The sequence below is a fragment of the Octopus bimaculoides genome, chromosome 22 (genome assembly GCF_046866305.1).
Source record: "Octopus bimaculoides isolate indiv1 chromosome 22, ASM4686630v1, whole genome shotgun sequence".
In the NCBI taxonomy this organism is placed as follows: domain Eukaryota; kingdom Metazoa; phylum Mollusca; class Cephalopoda; order Octopoda; family Octopodidae; genus Octopus; species Octopus bimaculoides.
In genome coordinates, this window is record NC_142949.1 from 2788954 (window position 1) to 2813953 (window position 25000).

Consider the following 25000-nt stretch of genomic DNA (forward strand, 5'->3'; position numbering starts at 1 on the left):
ACATTTGTAAACGTCTGGACTGTTTACAAGTCACTGTCATTGCTTACTACGTCGCCAAAAGTGTTAAAGACAATTGAAAACGTAGTTGAATACGCACTACGTCATCAATAGTGAAGACAGGCTTTGAGAACGTAGTTGACTGAACCTCGTTTGTCCAGAGAACATGTAAGTGGTAATACTTTATATTTTATTTAATCTTTTAAACAGTTATATATTTAGCTTTAATTGGAACAAAGTTTTTATAACAATTGTTAATTACAGGTATTCTTTTATTAGTTCCTAATTATAAGGTTATTTCAGTATTATCTATTAGATTACTGGTATAAGTTTAACGTTAAAGCATGTAAGGCTAACGAATAATTAATACGCATGTAGTATTTTAATTATTTACTTATGGATTATGAAATAGTGTAATTCACTCAAAATTAGTTATAGTATTAAAGTTCAACCGAGTTTGCTTTTGTTTTGGAAAGAATAGCATGTAAAAGCTTTCAATTTTATATGAACAACTATGGAAGACTGGTGGGAATATTATCATCGTGGACTTCAAACGCTAGGTTGCTATTTAGTTAGATATTTAAGAGTTACTTATAGATTTACGCAAGATAAGTCCAAACGATCGTTGTGAGCAATAACATTTTCAGTGTATTCCATATTCCATTTTCCATCTCCAATAAATATATATATGCACACACATTTATGCTTTTATGTGTGTGCATGTGATGTTGACCTAATTAAGCACACTTTTCTTATTAGTACAACAATTTATAGTAAAGGGTTACAGAAATTTTAGCTAAAATTATATTCCATATATAGGAGTGGCTGTGTGGTAACACGCTTGCTTTCCAACTACATAGTTCGGGGTTCAATCCCACTGTATGACCCCTTGGACAAATGTCTTCTTCTGCATCCTCGGGCCGACCAAAGCTTTGTGAGTGGACTAAGTAGACGGAAACTGAAAGAAGCTGTCGTGTATATATATATATATATATATATATATATATATATATATGGGAGAATGTACGAAAAAAAAAAGAATAACAGACGAGGACAGGTGGTGTAAACAACAAAAGGATGTATTAGTATGACGCTCGGGAATACGGAAAGTCTTTAACGTTTCGGTCTACGCTCTTCAACAGAAAGAATACGGAGACAAGGAGAAAAACACGGACAAAAAATATTGAATGGTGTTCAGTCTGCGGTCAAGTGTGTATGTATTTCTGTGTCTGTTTTTGTCACACCACCATCGCTTTAGAAGCGACATTGGTGTGTTTACGTCCCTGTAAGCCAGCGGTTAGGCAAAAGAGGTTGATACAATAAGCACTAGACTTACAAACAATAAGTGCTGGGATCGATTTGGTCGACTAAAAGCGGTGCTCCAGCATGGCCGTTGTCAAATGACTGAAACAAGTACAAATAATTTTTATTTCTTTATTGCCCATATGGGGCTAATCGACCTCAGTGCGTAACTGGTACTTATTTAATTGACGCTGAAAGTATGAAAGGCAAAATCGACCGCGGCGGAAATTGAACTCAGAACGAAGAGGCAGACGAAATACCGCTAAGTACTTCGCCCGGTGTGTTAACGATTCTGCCAGCTCGCTGCCTATGGATAAAAGAATATTACTATCTGTATGTATGCCTGTATGTATGCATGCAAATACACACACACACACGCACACGCACACATGTATGTATGTACACATATGTAAATACGCACACGCACGCACACACGCACACACATATATGTATGTATATATATATATATATATATATATATATGCGTATGTGTGTATGTGTTTTATATGCATGCATATATATGTATACTTACATTTATATGTAAATACATGCATACATATATGTATATGTATATATATATATATATATATATATATATGTAAGTACACATATATATGTATGCACATAAAGCACGCATATTTCAAGCCACTATGAGATACTGTCGATCCAGTATTGTGTATAGAACGAAGGGATCGTATAGCATAGTTGTGCCTGTCTGATTCGTTGCGATTACTGCATTATCGAACACTCTGTAGGTTTATTCTCATGGAAGGTAAGGGACGTCTAAATTCTTGTTAAAGATTTAAAGTTGGAAAGAAACATCTCAATACGATTATCTCTTCTGATTCAGATTGAGGTTTATTTCCTGTCAGTAACTGGATTGTTTTATCATTTATTCGCCTCTTTCTTTCCTCCTTCCGGTTGCAGATCTACTCCGCCTTTTCACTCTTATTGAGTGGTGATAAATCATGTTACATATGAAGCATGAAATGGCATTTATAATTAAATATTCTCTATCTGTATGTTGTCTGTATTTTCTTGTGCATTGATTTCTCCGAGAAGTATTGCCATGATCTTGGGTACGGTTTAACCGTTATTCATAAGAATATAAAGGAACCACAAATGAAAGGCGAACATAACTTAACCGGTGTGAAAAAATATCGCCCTCACCGAGAAAAAGTACGTGAATATATGCATGTGTGTGCATATATATGTATCAATGAATGAATGAATGTATTTATTTATGTATGTAGGTAGACTTATATATGGTCAGGCATCCATGAATTTATCTATCTAATAGATATGCGTATATATATATATATATATATATATATATATATATACGTGCGTGTTTTTGTATTTAGAGTATTACAAGAAAGTAATACGTATTCAAAGTTTCTTAGTTTTACAGTTGTCAGCTATGCGTATATTCGCCAGTTCGTCAGAACAGAAATTGCAAATAAATGTCGTGAAATATGTGTCAGAAGAACCACGGGAGTATGCGTCATTGAAGAATTTTTATTCAAAAAGAGATAACTGAAGTATTCGTAGCGATAAAATTACGTTTTTCCGCGTCTTCTCACACCGCTCCCCGCTCTGTTTACAGCTTTAGCCTTTCGATGGTTTAGGAGAAAGAGAAAACGAAAGAAATGAGTGCAACAAAGGGGGGTGTATAAATGTATAAAGCGAGAACAACTCGCACAGAAGCAGATTAAAATGTTCACAAGAAATACATCTACACATATACATATTTACATAAACATACTTATATACGCATAGTCACACATACATACATATATACAGTGACAGATACGCTCACCTGTCCATTGTGAATTCCTAACGTGGTAATAAGAAACATTTTAGATATCTGCTTATATATTACCGTTCATTATCACACCTGTACTTTCGAAAATATTCTAAGAAAACCTGATGTCTTATAACTGTGTGTTACTACTGCGCTATTGAAATCACAAAGGTATATTCCTCGTATATCACATTAGAAAATAAGAAGTAAAAAAACAAGCAGGTGTTATAAAATACAATAATACATTCATTATGAAGCATTTACTTTCCACAATCGATTCATTAGGTTATTCTATCATAAAGCTGCTCTGTAGCGTTCATGCGTCTTAAGTTATCTGAATATTCAACTACGCATAAAACGATAATTCCCCGTCACTTATAATTATCACTCTATATTCTGATATATCTGTATGTATGTATTCGTAGACACACACACACACACACACACACACACACACACACACACACATACACACACACACACACACACACACACACACACACACACAAACACAAAAAAAACAGGCATGCTGCTACTCACACGGAACATACAGGTACGAACACACGCGTACACTATAAACGTAAATACGTTTATACACACAGATGTATATACACTTACATACACGGTTATACATACATATATATATATATATATATATATATATATATATATATACATATATATACATACAATGATGGCTTAACTGCCCCAACATTTTGTCAATAACATTCCTGTTTAAGAATAATGATGATGATTATATACATATATAACACACACACACACTGTGTGTGTGTGTGTGTGTGTAAATGTGGAACGATGAGAATGAGTGCTCAACACCTTATTGATAGATATAATTTATTTTTGCGTATTAATGCGACCATTAGTTTCATGTTAAGAAACGTATTGTAATATCGTAACAAATTTTCAAACCGATTACATGGAAGAATGATGAGCCGGGATTTAGATAGCCGGCGCGAATCATTACGATAGACGTAAATCTTTACCAATATTTAGATGGCTTCTAGTCCTCCTTTTCAGCTAACTTTTTCTTATCTTCAACTTACGTCATTACGCATTCCAACACCGTTGACTTGCACTCAACAAATCATTTTCCCCTTGAAGAGAGTAGATACTAAATTTCGTCAAATATAGTCCGAACACTCTGCATACTTCTATCGATATATCCCCCCCACACAATTCAATTGTCCCTAATAGTGACTGAGGTTGCAGAGTATCACCTACATTGCTAGAACCAAGAGTCAAAACCATTATGGCCACAAAAACCAGATAATATGTACTGTTTGTAGAAATGTAGATACTATTCTGCAAGGTTAGTAACAAATGAATTTTTCCTTTTTGGTTTTATATTGCGCCTAGACACATAGATACCTTGGTTATGTTGTATATATACATACATATGTATGTATAGTATATATATCTATATATAGGGCAGTTAAAATCCCCTAGATCTATGGACGAGTTCTCTCCTGGGGTCTTTGTCCTTCGTCATCGCTGCCATATCCTGTGTCTTCCAGAGACCGGTATCTGTCCTAAGGGCATCGACATATGTCATCCTCTGTTTCCGTCTTCTTGTGTTTCAATGTAAAGGCTCCAACAGGAGCACTGAGTGTAGTCTCAACTTCGAATGACATTGAGAATATCCAACTAACCTCAGTCTCCTCCGTGTTATTTTCGATCAAACTATTGAAGTTGTTTTGCCAATTCTCGAGTGGTTTTACGTGGATCTTTCTCAATGACGGTCTTTAATTGACCGTCATCAATGACAGATGAGCGTCCAATATGCTCACGATTTTCAAGGCTCAGGTTTTCACTGCGAGATCGTTTAAACGATTTTCGAGCTGACCACTCATCCGCCATTTCCTCACCAAACACTTCGTTGACACTTTGAGCAATTTCAGCGGCTTTACGTCATTTTTTTAAGTTAAATTGCAAAATTGCTCGAAGATCGCGCTTTGACAGTTCTATTTCAGATGATTGTAACTACGGCGTAAAAAGATCAATGTTAATTTATTGATGCATTTGATCAAGTCTGTCTGTATTAACAGACAATTGCAAACAAAAAAAAAAGTTTAAAAAAAATTCAAAATCCTGCAAAACCCGGTACAGATTCATTATGGTCCAAAACGTTACTAACTTTTTACTCAAACTCATAGCTTGAATTTTTATCATAGACAATACTTCGAAAGACAGGCAGATCTAAATATGTAAATAATGTTGATATCACTCTGTGAACTGATCACTGTTGGATTTGTTTCGATTAATTTTTTTCTATTTGAACATTCTTCTGAATGAATGCACCGTCACTTTTATTCTCCACAAAGTGATTGACATCTTTCGGCACTTTTCGTATTAAGCACTCAAAAATTCAATTCTTTTCTGAAGTGGTCAATCTTATTCATCTCCTGGCAAACATACAGATGCATACAAAGGCATGCGTATCTGTATGTACGCTCTCTCTCTCTCTCTCTCTCTGTCTCTCACGAACACACTCACACACAGGGATGCATGTCTATTCTATATCATTCATTCTTTCTCTATCTATATACGCACACACACACACACACACACATACATATATGAGTGTGTGTATTCTAAATAATTATAAAGACAGAAATACAAAATGTTGACAGAGAGGGAAAAAGAGACATGGAGGTTCCAAATACAAAACCAAATGTATACCTTGATCAAAGTATTAGTGTGCATTTACGAGAATAATATTACCATGCTGTTCTTGGACATAAGTTTGTAAAGTCGGTAGTATAAATGAATGATGACGTAAGGAACGTCAACTACAATAATACAACTACATTTCAAACAATCACACCAATAAATATGAATATAGAAGCACGTTATTTTCTTTTCATTGGAATCTGTTCGTTCCTGGCTTACGTAAACATAATTGACCAAAAGGAAGATGAAAAAAAGAGACAATAACAACAATCAAAAATGCAACCAGGTCCGTACACACTATTAACGGTATAGCAAAACCAGCAGAAACAATGAATAACTATAACGGTAACAAATATAAAATAAGAACGACAACAGTTCCCACAAAAATGCAATAATAACCACGGTAAATCCATCAAAGCAAACGGAAGAAAACGTATAAAATGCAACAACAATAGCATTTGTTACACCTCAATCACCAATCAGAAAAGGAAAAAAAGAAACCACTCAGCAACTTTGCTGTTGGAAATAGAAACAAGGACTTGATGACGTCTATAGAATAAAGAACAAAAATACAACAATGGGAAATCTTTGACTAAAGTAGGAGGAAAAATACTCTGCCGAAACCATAAAGACAGACCTACTGTGAACTGCGGTGTGAATTCCCAGAACTTTTGTGTGACAGGACGGATAATAAATTTTGGAAAAGATCTTTCAAAGCAGTTTCCACAGCTGAGGAGACTAAATAAACAAGGCATACTCCACATTCCAATTTCTGTAACTTCTCACTTATTTACTATGATCGATATACCTGTGCTTATATTAGATTGTAGAGATATTCCTAGTATGCGCAAGAATTGCAGGTCACTGGGCGTAGGAATGAAGCATTCGGTGAGATACGAGTACTATCGCAAATATTTAACATCTTCTGATACACCGTTGGAAATATCCTGCCCATTGTATTAAGCGACTGCAATGATAACTTTGACGTGTGCTGGGACCGTTTCAAATCTCAAATGAGCGATAAGGAAGTAAGGCCTCCTGCTGCAAGTCCACCCGCAGCTATTTTGACAATTACCAACGTAATTTTTTAACGTGCAAATGTGAAGGCTAAAACGCCACAGTGTATCAACTCCATAGTAATCTATATGATTTTTTTTTATATACGATCGAATACGGAGTGTTGTCTGATGTAAATGTCTTGGTATTTTTCGACAACAAAATTTAAAGCTACGTGCTTTCAAACGGAATGTCTAGGCTCGAAGACAGGTTTCCACTTATTGGAAAATGTATGGGTCATCATTGTTGCTGAAAGACGACGAAGACCAGATTAGAGAGTTAGTTAGGCAGATGTAGATGCGTCATCCTGTACCAACAGTGTGCTTTTCTGTTGTGAGGGAGGAAGGAATGGTTAACAGATAAAAAGACGCTATTAAAATGAAATGTTTCTGGTTTAGGTACAAAGCTAGCAATTTAAAGGAAGTGGTTGATACGGGTACATGAATAGTACTGCATTTTAGCGAGTCTGGAGCGGTGGAAGCTGAAGTTGACCACGAAGTGATTTCAGCTCAAATTTGAAGAGCTAGCATAGATACTACAAGGCATTTCCCGTCCCTCCAGTATCAAATATTTGTAATTTACGTACAGGAACAGCGCCGTTTCAAGAGTGGTGTGATCGTCCATAATGTCGCCCCGAGTATATAACTGGCACTTCACTTTTATTGACACAGGAGGTACAAAGGTCAAAACTTTGCCACATCCTGATTTGAAATTAGAAGGTAATGAGGGGAAAAGAACAAGACATTCCGCTCGACAAGTAGTAGTAGTAGTAGTAGTAGTAGTAGTAGTAGTAGTAGTAATAATAATAGTTGTAGTAGTAGTAGTAGTAGTAGTAATAATAATAGTTGTAGTAGTAATAGTAGTAGTAGTCAGCAGTAGTAGTAGTTGTAGTAGCAAGAACAGAAGCAGTATCAGCATCATCATAATTGGCTGCAGGAGTGGTAGTAGTAATAGTAGTACGAGACACATTAATAGCAGTACCTGTACTGGTAGTAGTAGTAATAGTACTAGTGGTGATAGTAGTAGCGTTGCTGCTGTTTCGGCATTTGTCCTTTGTGTTGCTTTGAAGCATCTGCCTCCTTTCATTTCATATCATCAAGTTGTTTTCGGAAGACATATTATAATGGCAATTATTTGCTGCAATGGATTCGCATCAGTGATTGGAATCAGTTGAAATGGTGAGCATTGTATAGAATAAATACATTGTAACTTTAGGAAGAAACAGTAAAATGAATCAACTCAATATCTCCTATCTCTCTTTTTCTCTCTTTCCACACACACACACATACACAGATGTATGTGTGTGTATAAAATGTTATATATATAATTACATATGTACATGTATAAACACCACTCTGTCTCTCTTAGTATATACATATTTATATATATTGTGCATGTATTTATATACGCATGTGTATGATATATAAACGCTTGTGTGTCTACAGACACGCACACATCGTTTATTTACTACCGCCTCTGATTTGATTTTTTTATTGTGTTTGTTTGTTTGTTTGTTTGTATGTGTGAATACGGTGTTTGTCATGTGAGCCACTATTGTTGAATGGCTGTGTGCAGCCGGATGTTAAAGCTGAAAACTTTAAAAGGACGACATTGCAGGAATAAAGACGATAATACTGAATTATATTAAATTGAATATAAATAGCACTTTTACAGGTATTAATTTATTAAATTATATCTTGCTTCCAGACTGGTTAAAAATTTGGTTAAAATATATTGTTGCTGTTTAAGAACGTCAGTGAATATACAGTTTACTGTTCTATGATAACTCGGTAACAATTAAACGAAAAATACTACATTACACGTTTAACAAATCTCTGCTTTAACCTGTTCGCAGCGCGATCAGTTTACTATGATATAATAATTATATATAATAACGTTGTGACAAATCATTTTAGGAAGTCGTCGAAAATTTCACTTAGGAAATGTCCCTTCGTAGGATCACTATTGTTACACAGCTAACTTAAGAGTTGTGGTTGTATAGACGGCCATATATTCTTCTACTTTCTTGGAACATATTTGAATTAGATGCCGTAAGAACACTTTTGGACCAAACTATGGAAATTCGTACGTCAAACATATGACTGATTCCATTATTTCCCAGGGTTATTCCAGAAATATAATGGTGTTCGGCCTAATATTATTAATTGCACATTATATTATCTATATTCAATATAAATATTATTGGCAAGAGGACAGAATCGTTAGCACACCAGGCAAAATTCTTAGCGACATTTCGTCCGTTTTTAGGTTTGAGTTCAAATTCTGTCGACCTCGATTTTTCTTTTCGTCCTTTCGGCTTCAATAAAATAAATACCAGTTGAACCCTGGGGTCGATGTAATTGACTTCTCTCATCCCTCGAAATTTCTGGCCTTGTGCCCAAATTTGAAATCACTATTATTAGTATAAGTAGATATATACTGTATTATCTTTATACCACATGAATATAATAAATATCGCAGTTTCACTCTAATATACTCTATATAAATATATTGCTATTGTTAATTGCTCATTTTCTTATTTATATTCCAGTTTAATTGGCAAGTTTATAGTTTTTGTTGTTTAAGCGCAATTAGAAGCTGAACGATAAGGTATACGATAAAAATAATTTTCTTACTGACAGTCTTCTCGTTAGGATCTACTTATCTCATCCTATATTTTTTCCAATGATTTTCTTCGATATTCTAAATTATAGCATTTCGTGATTTGATCGGGATTTAACTGCTATTTCTTATAACGGAAGAAATCCTGTGTAAAGTTACCGTCATTCCATAGAATTTATGACAGGTGTCACGTGCTATTCAGCTGGCTTGTGATCGGTCCCCACCCACTCATTATCGTCCCTTAATTTCATTAAGTACAATTTCCTGTATGCTTTATATCTTTTGGAAATAATATGATTTGATGGAGATTTTGGTTCTATTTCTGGCAAACCATGCGACTGTTTTAGGAAACTTGTCAATTCACAGAGTAAATGTAATTTATCTTCCGTCTTGTTTGTCAAATCTACGGTCTGAAAGTGATATCTCTTCGTTCACTGCACTCTTGACTGATTAGTAGAAAACGTAAATGAATTAAATCGATTTAATCAATATAAAGCGATTGTCACCTCGTACTGCTATTTGTCTTGTACTTTATATTTTGGAATTCCAAAGAGAGGAAACGAAAGAAAAAAAGTAAGTGAATATTTATAGTTGACGCTTACGAGATTTATAAAGACTTAACTCAGTGGCACAAGTGGTGAGCATAACCAAAGGATACTGTAAGCAATGTGGAGACAGATGAGTCCAGAGACGCAGCCTTCGTTGACATCAATGCAAAAATATTAAAAAAAATTCCAATTCGAAGTTACTTTTATGCAAAAATCTAATGAATTTCGAATCGATGATTATAATGATTGTTTCACTTTTATAAAATTAGAATTGTTTTTCCATAGAGAACGACGCTATTTATGGAATTATGTAAATTTGCTAGGATGTTTGAGAATGAAAATTATAGAAATCATATATGTGGAGTTGATCAAAGTATCAATAATGATAATAGCAATGTTGACTGCTTTAGCTTTGGTTGTTGTTGCTGTTTTTTGCTTTGCATTTTGTCTAAACTGAGGTCAGTGCTAATTGAGTGGATGTATGCTCTAAGTCGCTTGTACCATTACTATCTTGTGTATTTTTATTTGATACTGATTCAAATATATATTCTCCTGTTTAAGAAAGAATTCTGTGGTTTAAAGGAAACATGTGAATCCAATCTCAAGTGTTTACTGTATTTTCACTTTTTAATTAACTTCTTAAAGTTCGTCTGCATTAACTATAAATACTGGTTTCAAATTTTGGCACCAGGCCAGACATTTTCGGGGAGTGGTAAAGTCAATTACATCGAACCCACTGCTCGAATGGTACTTATTTTATCGACCCCGGAAGGATGAAACGCAAAGTAGACCTCTACGGCATTCGAACTCAGAACGTTTCTGAGTGATAATGTAGAGTTATTCCTTTTTGAGAGAAATCTAAAATTATGTGTTTCGAATGATATTTCCACACGAAAATATCATTCGAAATTCCTCAGATATTTTCGCATGGGTATATTTGTAAACGCAATATATATTTCGCTATCAACGATTGGAAAACACATGTGAACGTATCTAATAAAACAAAAAATGTTGATAAAGGCAGTTGAATAAAGCACAAATCTATTGTGTTGGAATAGAGTTGCCATTAATAACCTGAAAAATAGTTAATAGCCATGTGAATAGTTGCGAAATTAAAATTCTAATAGAATCGTTCGAGAATCTTGCACAAAAGGGTGAAAATGATCTCTCTTATTACATTATGATGCTTAACGAACTAAGACTGGATTCAAAATTCGCTCATTCACCTCAGCATTCTATACAACTTTTCACTGATTTGCATTCTAATTGTTCAGCACGAATTTGCTGATTTGGTTTATTCTACTTTTTAATATTAACTAATTAGCAACTGCTTTTGATGTGGTTTTTAATGCAATTGTTTCTATGGCCTTTTATTATGCCGAGGCTTCAAGAAGAAAATGTTTCTTTTTGTTTTAGTTGTGCCATCTAATATTTCTTTTCAGAATTGAGTCAGATTGGAACGGTATTTCTCCAGACCTTTTGTATGGAATCTGAGACCGGTGAGAGAAAAGGAAGAAGTTATTCTCATGCCCAAAACCTGGTATGAATTTTAGCATTAGCGTGGACTCTGCTAACGGCACCGAAACATAAACTACAGCTTAGTTTGTGTTCATTCCTGGTCGAGCGAGTCTATGACTATAAGCTGATGCAGTGTCCAAAACAATGAATTCAAACTGAAATATTGTCACGACCATTCATACTAAATTCCACGCATTTTTGCATAAGAGATACACCAATTCCACATTTTCGTTTTTTAAACATGTATGCCTATACATTTATCTGTTCCTATATAACTTTCAATATCATCTGTTTATTAAGGTGGTAAACTGGCCACAGTTGTTATCGTGACGGAGTAAATGCTTAGTGGCATTTCATCCTTCTTTAAGTACTCAGTTCAAATTTCGCCGAGGTTGACTTTGCCTGCCATCCTTTCGGTGTCGATAAAATAAGTTCCCTTCGAGCGCTGGAGGTCGACGTAATCGGCATAACCCCACTCAGGATTTTGCTGGTGTTGTGCCTTAATTAGAAACCAATATCATCTCTTTATTGTATTTTCCCCTTAGTTGTTCACTTAATTTCTTAAAGTCGTCCTGCATCAGCTATAATTGGTGTTTGTTTTAATTAAATAAACGTTTCAGGTGTGTTGCTATCAAGGTACGGGGTGCAATGTATGTCATTTATTTTTGAGACGGTGGAGAGCATTGTGTTCGTTAATCGGACAATATTAACCGAAGAAATATTCCTTCTGCCCTGGTTTTTCCTTGGTTTTAGTCAAGGAATATTGTCATTCATAGTAGCGTTCACCAGGAAAACTATGTTCTAGGATTAACATGCAATTTCTCTTTCGCACCACACTATAGAAACCAAGAAACAAGTATCGCACTGAAACGAATATGATTGTCTATAAATGCGTATCACCCACGCTCAGAAGAATTGCATTCTGTTGACTGAAGCCATGGAAGACTGAAAAAGCACACAAACTAAAATGAAAATTAATTCTAACCAAATCAAAAACAGGAAATCATTTTAAAGCACCAACTGTCATCAGACATTAAGATTTTGAAGTCTTTTGTCTTTTGATGTGTGTCACATTCTTCAGTTGGACATATATTAGTTTAGAAAAGACTGCATAGAATTTTTCAAATTAATCAAGATAAATTTAAATCGGAAGTAAAAATAATTTCAATGTGCTAAGATATTCTGTTACACTAAATATATTAAATTAATCATTGCTATTACTGCTTCAATTCAACCAATTGCTTGTACAATTTTTACCGAACCAATTGAATTTATGTGGACGCAAGTTAAAATATTCTCGATTTTTCTTAAAATAAACACGAAGCAGATTAAAATAATTTCCAAACAAATAACGCTAAAATGACATAGAAGAGATTACAACATATTAAACGCATTTTACTAATTCAATTCTACCATCGAAACATAATTCTTGCGCTTTAGTCTAAAGATTGAAATGTTCCAATTTAAAATTTTACTAGCTTTCCCTTTGCTTGCTTCAAGTAGAAAAGATATATCAGCTCCTAGTTGGATTATTTGCCGGTTTATTCTTTCCATCCATGCAGGCTGCTTGTGTACATTGCACGTTTTCGCCTATCTCTAATTTTAATACCGAATGTCTGAGTTGCAACGTAAGTAGCCGGATAAATGAGTTGATCAATCACTCCGAGGGCATTTTCTCTGCTATTGTCAAGGAGTTGTATCAGCTTTCCAAGTGCTTGATCAACTTCTTTGGTTACTTTTCTGTTCCTGTTAGTATAATTTAGGAAGTGGGGCTCTTTCGTGGAAAGGTTGATGTAGTCGTATTAAATATTGTTCTAGTATTCCATCTAAAAGTTCATTGCTGACTCGATTATCTATACTGTTTTTACTATTAACTGATGGTCCACCTTCATAGGTTTCTGTGTACGTAATTTGCCAGTTTGGGTTCGTGATTTCAGAGCTTTTTGCCTGTGGGTATCAATGAATGTGTGTTATACTGATCCGACTATTTTGTCAATTTCCTTGCCAGTTAGTCTTTTATTTTTGGGATATCACGTCTCACAGCTCCTAGCTTTTTATTTTTTACTGTCCAGGCACAGCCTGCTATGCGGGTTTTTACATCTCCAGGTATTGTAGGTCTCTTTTTTGTGAGGTTGATGTTTCTGGATTCAGTGTTGAATATTAATAAGCATGCATAACCTCGATATATTCATCCTTAATACATTTCTGTCTTGTATTTCTATTTCTTTGAGATAGGTTTGGTAGTTGTTCCTGCGCGTCAGTTTCGGGACTAATCCTGATTTGATTTGCTACAGGTTCTTGAGAAGGGTAGTCCTGATTTGAAGACTTTTCGAGCACAGTGTCAGAACCTAATGCCACTGGGGCTATTTCCATGGTTGGTATCCAGGGCTGTGCTATAATCGCACCGAGTCAACCAGTTGTCTGGTCCCTTGGATAAGCATCAGATATCCTAGGCACCATAATTTTCTGGTGGGTGGGAGATTTATTTTGAGAAGTTCTAAATTAGTTCGTCATGATTTGCCGCCTGGAAGGTGTCAGAAAGGGGCAGGCATTGAATTGACAGCCAGAGGAAGATAGAGACAGGGAAACGAAAGACAGAAACATGACGCAGTCTCCAAATAGCATTACCTCCGAGCTATTTCCAGTATGGCGGCGGCGGTGGTAGAAGTGGTAATGCGGTTGTATATGTTCTGCCAGAAGGATGTAAACGCTGTCGCATGCGTGTGTGTGTCTGTCTCCAGGCTAATCACTATTATCATTGTTATTATCAGTAGCATTATTATTATCATGATTGTTGCTGTTGCTATCATTACTAATCCAGCAGCTCACTGCCCGGTTGAAGCGAATGTTGGTAAATGAAATAGCATTTTTAATTGAAAATCTCGGCTTCCACTAACCGAAGATGCTTCAATAAATGAAATTTGATCTGGTTATTATTTTTTAAAATGTGAGCATTTAAACGATATTCATCGAAGTATCAATCTAATAATGAGTTGAACTTAAAGTATCAATTCCATAGTTCTTAATTTCCCACGATACGAATACACTCGAATTGATACATGCATGCGTATATCCATCCATCCATCCATCCATACATGCATTCATGAACACATGTTTACATACACTTGAACACATACATTAAGTTATAAACTCACGCACATACACATAGACATATGCATTTGATGCATATTAATGTACGTATTTATGTATACATGTGTGTATGGGTGTATGAGTGCGAATGTAAGTACGCATTGGTGTGCGTACTACGTTGCACCCTTTTGCCAAGTAATTCAGTTTAGCTTTACTTTACACAGTGGCTGTGGAGGCGCAATGGCCCAGTGGTTAGGGCAGCGGACTCGCGGTCATAGGATCGCAGTTTCGATTCCCAGACCGGGCGTTGTGAGTGTTTATTGAACGAAAACACCTAAAGCTCCATAAGGCTCCGGCAGGGGATAGTGGCGAACCCTTCCACCACAACTTTCTCTCACTCTTACTTCCTGTTTCTGTTGTGCCTGTAATTCAAACTGTGTCAAACTGTATATCCCCGAGAACTACGATAAGGGTACACGTGTCTGTGGAGTGCTCAGCCACTTGCACGTTAATTTCACGAGCAGGCTGTTCCGTTGATTGGATCAACTGGAACCCTCGACGTTCTAAGCGACGGAGTGGCAACAACAACAACACAGTGACTTCTGTAGGAGCAGTTCAATTTCACAGGATTCATAAGCTCACTACATTTGTATATTATATGCACTGTACCATATTTGAAGAAAATTCCATCATTCCACTTATTTCAAGAGGCAAAATATTCTTCACCTATTCTTAGTGTTTGGAACGAGTTTTTGTTTTTACCATGCTTTCACACGTGCGATTATGTAGAGTCATTCTTACATGAACAGAATCTAGATTCTTCACGAAAATATATTTCGAAACATTTCAAATATATTCACATGGTTACTCTTTGAAGACATTTCAGATACAATATATATTTCACTAGTAACGGAAGAAAACACATGTCAATGTATTCCGTAGAACAAAATATTGGTAGTCGAAGGAAATATATATCTTTGAAATGTCATCAGATTAGCAAACTAAGTAGTTCTTCAATGATGGGTTCCAAAAGTAGGTTCCAGAGACTATTGCAGAATAATGTTTTTTTTCTGGTTTTGTTTTGGAATGCTGTTATGTTTTCGATCTTGGCGATAGTAAAGTTATCAGCTTCTTTCTTAAACATTTAGAAGTTTTTCTTAAAAGATTCAACATCTTATTTCGTTGGAGCAACAAGAAAAACAAATATCCAGTCTCATTAAAAAGACTCTGCAACAAGTTGCGTTCGAAGCATAAATTTGCATAAGCAGATGGATTTCTCGCGTTTGAGCTATAAGAGCGATATGAGAAAAAAAATGTTTTAATTTTTATTCCCGAATTTAATCAAAAGCTAGCAATGCGCGATGGTGCCTGGAGAGCACACAACATAGTAAACCACCATGCAAGAAAGCACATTTTTTTTTTGTGTTAGGACGTGCTATTGAATGCGATGGTAGAGAATGTTGAAAACTAGTCAGAGGGTTTCAGGTGACAGCATATAGTCTAATGACATCAACAGAATACACAAATCTCTTTAGTTTCTTTATTAAAGATTAATTACTGAAAGCGATTAAATTATGAGGAATTGATCCAAGCAATAAATGTAATTATAAAAATATTAATGATGTTTACATTGCAGTCAATGCAATAGCACATTTAATTAGTGAATAGTTTGATGATGGAATCAGTATCATAGAACAAGAATAAAAGATACTTAATTGTAATTCTTCGTGATGTATTCAAATAAGAAAATGGTTTTCTTTCAGTAAAGCCGTTTATTTTTTCTAAACTAAAGAAATAAGAAACAAAGGTAGATTATGAGACCAAAACCAGCAAACATTCTCAATGAATTTGATGATTAATGGAGAAGTTATCGTTTAAGAGCAGGCAATTTAAGTTGTTTACAAAAAAAATTGCTCAATAATAATACAAGTTAAAGGCATAAAAGTTTGGTTTCAAAATCCAAAATGTTATTTGTTACTCAATTTTATGATTGATTTAACATTCGTTCTACATTCCTGATGGTTCGTTGAACGAATATTCTCGCTAATGAACTGTGTCAACATTGCATTCACCGATTCTTTAGAAGCAAATATTGTCAAGCAATCTGTTATTAGAAATGCTATGGAATACACCATTAGCAGCCCGGATGCATGATTAGTCAAAGATGTATAAGAGTATTCCCTAAGTAAAGTATACTTGGAAGGAATTAAAAAAATAGAAAGAGAACAGATGGAAGAGTAACGGTGTTATCCATATACACGTAATTATAGTTCCACTACATTTCCTTTTAGCTCAATATTTCTCAATAGTTCTCTTTGTTTCCTTTTTATTAGCTTTCCGAGCCTGATCTGAAGCAGGGCATCCCGTTCTAAACTCATTGAAGGCTCTAATCAGCGGTGCATATGTAGTAGACAATTTCTACGTACCAAATTGCTGATTTTTTTCCTGATTATCATTTCTACCCATTTTTCTTTTTGTCAGAAAGTTCATGCATAGGAGTTTAAAGTAGAAACCATTTGTATGGCTTCCTTTTATGACTCGCCTTAGTTGATACCTCATGATAAACCTAGTGTTTGAGATCGGTTAAATTTGCTCTAACACCAAACTGCGTCATCCATAATTAAATGCAACATTGTTGGCAAAGAAATGAATTAAGATTTGAAGCAGATAAGCCTCAGCTCAAACAATATCAAACATGGAGCGCTGGATATCAACTACGTTTTATTTATTATTTAATGTCCCTGTCGAGTTTATTCGACATTTAAACTGATCGATTCCTGTATCATTTATCTCTTACTGTTTTCAGTCATGAGACTGCGGCCATGCTGGGGCATGACCTTGAAGACTTTTAATCGAATGAATAGACTCCCAGTACTTGTTTTAAATCAGGGGCTTATTCTGTCGGTCTCTCTTGCGGAAACGCTAAGTTAAGCGTTCATAAATACATCAAAATCAGTTGTTAAGCGATGGTGGGGGACAAACACAAATACAAAGACACCCCTCCCCCCGTTGGGCTCCTTTCAGTTTCCGTCTACCAAATATGCTTACAGCATATTGGTCTGCCCGAAGCTATAGCAGAAGACACGTGCCAAAATCGCATGCAATGGGACTGAACCCGGAACCATGTGATTGGGAATCAAGCTTTTTACTACACAGCCACGCGTACGCCTATATATATTCTAATTAGTTTGAAAACTTTACATTTTCATACATAAAATTATAGTATTATACGGATAGACAATATTTCTCCGTCTGTAGTGTATATATTTGTACGGCTTGGATGTAATAGCTAATCGGTATGGTTGCTGTAATAAACGATTTCAAGAATCACAGTAAATGCATCTGAGTGGCTGCCAATTTAGGTCAGAAAAGTTTATTTAATTTGCATCGTTATAATTGCGATTTCCCTGGTGCGTTGGTCCCCGTCTGTCTCTCGCTTTCTCGGTATTGTCTTTATGAATATTGTTTAAAAGTACTTCCGCTTTTATGACTATAATAACGATATAATATCAGCTATATATTTCTTACCACAGTGTTCCCTCCCTGTCGTCTACTGCCACGCTCAGGCTTCTTCCACTGTATATGTTAAAATATTACATCTAAGATATATACGGCTTGTATTCACATATGTTATCTTCCTGTTTGAGATCTCTGAAATGTAGTGTTTCAAAAGTTCGTCCGTGTAATCACCAACGTAGTCGACTCGGTTGTTAGCATGCATTATTCGCCTGTGTTAGTAATGAAACTTTAATGGAAAAAAAAAACAAAAAAAAAACATTTCGAGAATCCAGATAAACAATACCAATTTGCTTATACGTATCGTAACTCAACAAAGAAATGTTGCCAGCCGTGCACCATGTTCATTGAGCAAACGCTTAAAACTCTTAAAGTCGTTAGTCTACTTCAATTTCTAACGAGTAAAACACTGATTAGATACACGTATCCGTCTTTCTCACAATTATGCTGATTAGTATTTATGGCGGCCTTACAGTTATGTAAACCTGGAATAAAATCCTTCGTTGCTTCCTGCAACATTTTCAATGACTCTCGTCTCAGTACGTAACAGAGACCGCGTTTGTCTGCTTTAGATTTTGTTGCGCGGGTGTGCGTGACGGAGTGCGCATGGGCTTGCGTACATATAGTATAGCAGAAGTACACACACAAACACACGCATAATACATGTATATAATTATAATTAAGGGCATAGAAAAGTTCTTGCCTATATGCCGAAAGGAGACGCTAAATCGTCAAACTAAATTAAATATCATCACTGTTATTATTTGACGTGGTTTGACCATTTTGCGTCTCCTTTCAGCATATAGGCAAGAATTTTTTCTAGTACCTTAATTATAATTGTATTTATGATTTCACTTAAATAGGCCTATATTTTTTATATATTTGTCACTAATAACATTTTTAACAATTTTATTTATATATATATATATATATATATATATATATATATATATATATATATATATATATATATATATATATATATATATATATATATATATAAGAATTTAAGGATTGGAGAAAACGCATGCGTTTTCTCCAATCCTTAAATTCTTAAATATACTCAAATACCCAAAATTTCAAGGAGATCCTGCCTTAAAAACAGGAACTAAACCAGTTATTTTGTGTTCTTTGCTACACTGGTTTCTATTAACCCATTTATTCTATACACTTAATTATATATATATGTGTGTGTGTGTGTGTGTGTGTGTGTGTGTGTGTGTGCTCATATAGGAATACATATGCATATATAACGTACTTACACACATACAATTATACACACACATATATGCATTGACTCACATTTGGCATGACGGATCATAAATTATAAAACGTTTATTTACCAAAGGAATGAATATATGGGATAACTCACTCAACCAGCAATATTAGCGAAACCTCACCCAAACTACATCCAACAATCCAGAATGAACAACCTTGTGGACATGGCAGTCTTTTATATTGAAAGTATAACAGCGTCTCCGATTTGCACGTGATTAATCTGGGATTTACACAAATATCAACTCAGAAAGCCTCAAAGTCCATTTACCGTAAGCATTGAACTTTAATTAGTTTATGCCAATGCATTAATGGAAAATAGTTTATGACTAATTAATTAACTAATTAATTCCTTACTTTGAACTCTTCGCTTAAGAATTGCAATGATGCTTACGCACATATACATACGTAAGCACTCACAAACACATACAGAAACACTGATATACCCGCTTAGTTTTAGGTTTCGGAAAACGAGTATTCAATAACATGTAAAAGATTAATAATATTTCATTTTCGTTTGGTCAGACATAATACTGAACAGTTTGATGATGAAATCAGTATCATTAAATAAAAAATGTTTTTACATAATTCTAATTGGAAGATGTATTCCAATATAAAAATGGTTTCGTTCCAGTGAAAAGGGTTATTTTTTCCAATAAATTAAAGAAATAAGATTGAAAGGTACATTATGAGCCCAGCATATCTTCCCGCCCGTCTCACTTCCAGGTTTCGCTCGTAGGCATAAAGGATTTTGTATAAAGATCCTGTTTGTTAACAGGTGAAACAGAGTAGCAAGAAGCTGACATCGGCAAGATAAAGTACCATATATATGACGGACATTACTCTCGTTAGACGACGTATGAGAATTCGAAACTTTCAACTGATTCATATATATATTTAGTTGGATTAATTTAAAACATGGTCTGGTTTTCACGTTTTTTATTATGGTATTTTAACATTAAAATATATTTTGTAATGTTCATAAAGTTCCCTTACTGCTGTCATACGTTCGTAGTAATTACCAGATTTCAAAATGTATTTAATCTGATGATTACTACGAACGTATACAAGCAGTAACTGAACTTTAAGAACATTACTAAATATCTTTTAATGTTAACATATAAAATGAACATGAAAATCAGACCATTTTTTATCTTTATTCAACTGATATATTATTCTATACACCGTCACACAAATTCAGAATTATATATATAATATATATATATATATATATATATATATATATATATATATATATATATATATAATGTGTGTGTGTGTGTGTGTGCATGTATATTTATTTATTTATATGTGTGTATACATATATATATACATATTATATACACCACTCTATAAATACACGCACACCACAAACACACACGCATACACACAAACAAATAACAATAAACGTTGAACACAGTGGTCTGTGCACCGCAAAAGAGAGAGGAGGAGACTAACGTTTCAGGCGAGCCGTTTATCAAAGAATAAAAATCAAGATATCAAAAAAAAAACAAAGGAACGAACACCTATTTAAAGCACGTATTTCGTGTGTGTATTTCTGCGTACCGAAATCCTATTCACGTTACAGCTGACGATAACAAAAGTATCTTACTCTGTTGTTCATACTAATATAGCGGACACATTTCCGATGTATTTTACTTAATTTCCTAAATATTTTAACATGTTTATGTTACACATTTAGCAATATTCTTTAAGCTCGAACTTTATCTAATACAAAATATATTTAACAAATGTTTTAATGTAAATTCTCAGACACTATATGGAGTACTATATCTTTCTGTGTAGATATATTATTGATATTTAATAATAATTATTTAAATATAATAACATAGCAACAATTGAGAAATAATATTATGTCAGAAATGAAATATAATACGTTCATAAACATCGGATCTATTTAGGAACGTATTGTGTTCAGTTTTTCCATATAGAATATCAAAAGAATTTCGATGCCATATGTACTTTGATTGTTGGGTTCTGAATATATTCTGTATAAATAACCGTTACTATAATGTTCCTCATATATATCGGTTGATTTTGCAATGTGTGAAATTGTTGCTGGCTTTCTATAATTTTTCTTACTTTCTTTTCGTGACGCTGTTAACGATCGCAGTGGTTATTAGAAGCGAATCCAATAGATACAGATAGCGTTTGACAATTATAGCCAATTGTACATTAATCAGTTATACTATAAAGCCTTTAAATACCTTCATTTGGCGTCCATTCATTAAGTTGTTCTTCACTTACAATGCTATGGAAAACTGAACTACTTTACAATCAAACATATATTGGACTATCATGAAAACTATGTCATTCTGTCCACTTTCTTCTCCTGGAACAAAAGGAAGTTATTATTACAACGGAGTGAAATATTGGGAAGCAAATCATTTGAAACGCTTATCTATGATAGCTTTCTTCTATCTTAATGGTTTCGCTCTAAGAAATCAGGTGGTTTTGATGTAATGGAAGAAATTAATGGCGTCTATCTAAAAGCATACTTAGATAATCATCCACTTCGCGCGCTCAGATGATGTGACAATAAATAGGGAAAATCTATTATAAATAAATGTTGATACCGCAAGTATGCTGTGTGACAAATAGTCACGCATTAAAACGTGTTTCGTTTCTTGAATGATTTCGTTTCTAGAAACAATTCGTTTTAAGTCTATGGCTTATCTAACGGAGAAGATTAACATGTTGATGCCAGATAATAATTGAACTTCGTACAAAACGGGTATTTTCTTTTGTATTGTCAATGTAGAAATTAAGTAGCTGTTATATAGTAGTATATATAGATATATGTATATAAATGTGTACACACATACATATATACACACATCACTATATATATATGTTATCCATATTACATGTATATATATATATATATATATATATATATATATATATATATATATGCATATGTATATATATATGTACTTAAAAATATGCGTATGCATGTAGATATGTGCACATATTTATGCATATACGCATGTTATATATAGATATGTGTGTGTGCAAGAGTGTATATATATGTATACATGTAGATATGGATATATATGTGTGCGTGTTTGTATATATGTATGCGTGTGTGTGTAATTATATATACACACACAAATATATATACATATATAAACACACACACACACATTATATATATATATATATATATATGCATACATATATATATATATATATGCATACATATATATATATATATATATATGCATACATACATATATATATATATATATATATATATATATATATATACCTTCCTGTTTGCAAAGAACACTAATCTATTGCGTGTATTAACTCTACCCATAAGAATCATAGCTCTCTTTGAACTAAATAGGTTATTCCCGTATTAACCATCTAGCGTGTATCATAAACCATAAAATATCAGCCATAAACTCGCCAATAGAATCCTAAAAATACAACAAAACAAAACAAAATTTAAAATATAGAAGGAAAGAAATCAGGATCCAACGAGTTAGTCAATCGTGATAGAAAATAATAAGCGACGCAAAGAAAACTCAAAGTTCTTGCGTATAAATCTTCTCTATTACTGGCTAAATGTTTCACTATTGTTCCAAAGATGGGAGCAAAATATATTATGAGTAGGTATACACTTATAATAAAACAGTCCAGAAAGGACTACTGAATAAATATATATATATTTACGTACATGTATATATCTATATATACATGTATACACACACACACACACACACACACACACACACACACACACACACACACACACATATATATACACATATATGCAGGAGGTGGACAAAATAATGGAAACAACTTAAAATTTGAAACACATTTATTTTAATATGGGATAGGACTGCCTTTCGCAGTAATTACAGCTTCAATTCTATGAGATATGAACTCGTATAAAGTTTGAATTGTTTCCAAATTAATTTTTGTTCATTCTGCAGCTAAAACAGTCTCCAGTTCTTGTAGTGGTGATGGTGGAGGATATCGACTCCGTACTTGTTTTTCTAAAATGCACCACACATGTTCAATAATATTGAGATCTGGGAACTGTGGTGACAAGTTAAGATGTTCAACTTCACTAGAATGTTCCTCATGCCATTTAGTGAGATATATATATATATATATATATATATATATATATATATATATATATATATAAGCAATGTTAATTCTCTAAATGAAGTATTAGCAGTAACTGCACGATAAAGTGTAGTATATTGCCACTTAAGTGTGGCTGACCCCTAGGGGTGGATGTTACTGTTGCTTTTAGCCCCAGGAGGACATCACCTCCAGCTGGCTTATCGACACACGACTGTGTCCTGTTTGCCAAGGGAGTTATCCCTCTCACCTCGACCAGCAGCACGAACGTATCCGGATTTCAGGGTTATTTCCCTTCGTCGGCGTTCGACAGCTGATGACCTTGGTGAGAGAGACAAAAACCTGGCAAACCTTATATCTTCATTTAGAGAATTAACATTGCTTGTTTTCACCTTTTCAATATCAGTGAAGAATGTCACTGGAAAAGAAGATATAAGGTTTGCCAGGTTTTTGTCTCTCTCACCAAGGTCATCAGCTGTCGAACGCCGACGAAGGGAAATAACCCTGAAATCCGGATACGTTCGTGCTGCTGGTCGAGGTGAGAGGGATAACTCCCTTGGCAAACAGGACACAGTCGTGTGTCGATAAGCCAGCTGGAGGAGATGTCCTCCTGGGGCTAAAAGCAACAGTAACATCCACCCCTAGGGGTCAGCCACACTTAAGTGGCAATATACTACACTTTATATATATATATATATATATATATATAAATCGGCATAAGTTAGAGAGTAAGTCAAAAACTGAGAGTTTCGTGCGTTGGCACTTATCAAACACGAATAGGTCCATTGTCACTATGCAACTTCTGACAAACTAACTTCTAAAATACAAAATTTTGTCAAAAACGTTAAGAGTAAACCCCGGTCTATGTGACACATTCTACCAATATCGGGAGCTTCAAAGTGTTTAGTTAAGAAAAGTAATTAAATAATCTGTATGTCGTCTAATTGAATAGATCCGAAATTCGATAAAAAGCAAATTCGACCTCGGTGGTATTTGAACTCAAAAACGTAAAGGCAGACGAAATACCGTTAAGCATTTTGCCCGGGGCGTTAACGTATTTGCCAGTTAGCCGCTTTAGAAAGAAAGCATTTATTTTAGAAATATGTTCTTTATTCTTATTGCTTAAGCGTTACTCCCTTACTTACTGACATGAAATTTCGTCACATTTTACCTCATAACTTTTTTTCACCTATTTTGTTGTAATGGGACTAGCGATTCTGAATTCCTCATGCATTTTCCTATCATTTAAGCCTCAGAAAGGCATACTTCTAATTTAAAATTAACAAAATTATGTTAATTGAAGATGACTATCTGATTTACTGCTCCTATTGAGGAGAAGGAGGTGGAAGAAGTAGCGTACTAGGGAGTGCGACAGAAAATATATCTCTACTCTATTTCAGACTGGTGGAGAAGACGGTTAGTTGAATGTACATATATGGGGGAATGACGTTTTAGTTTG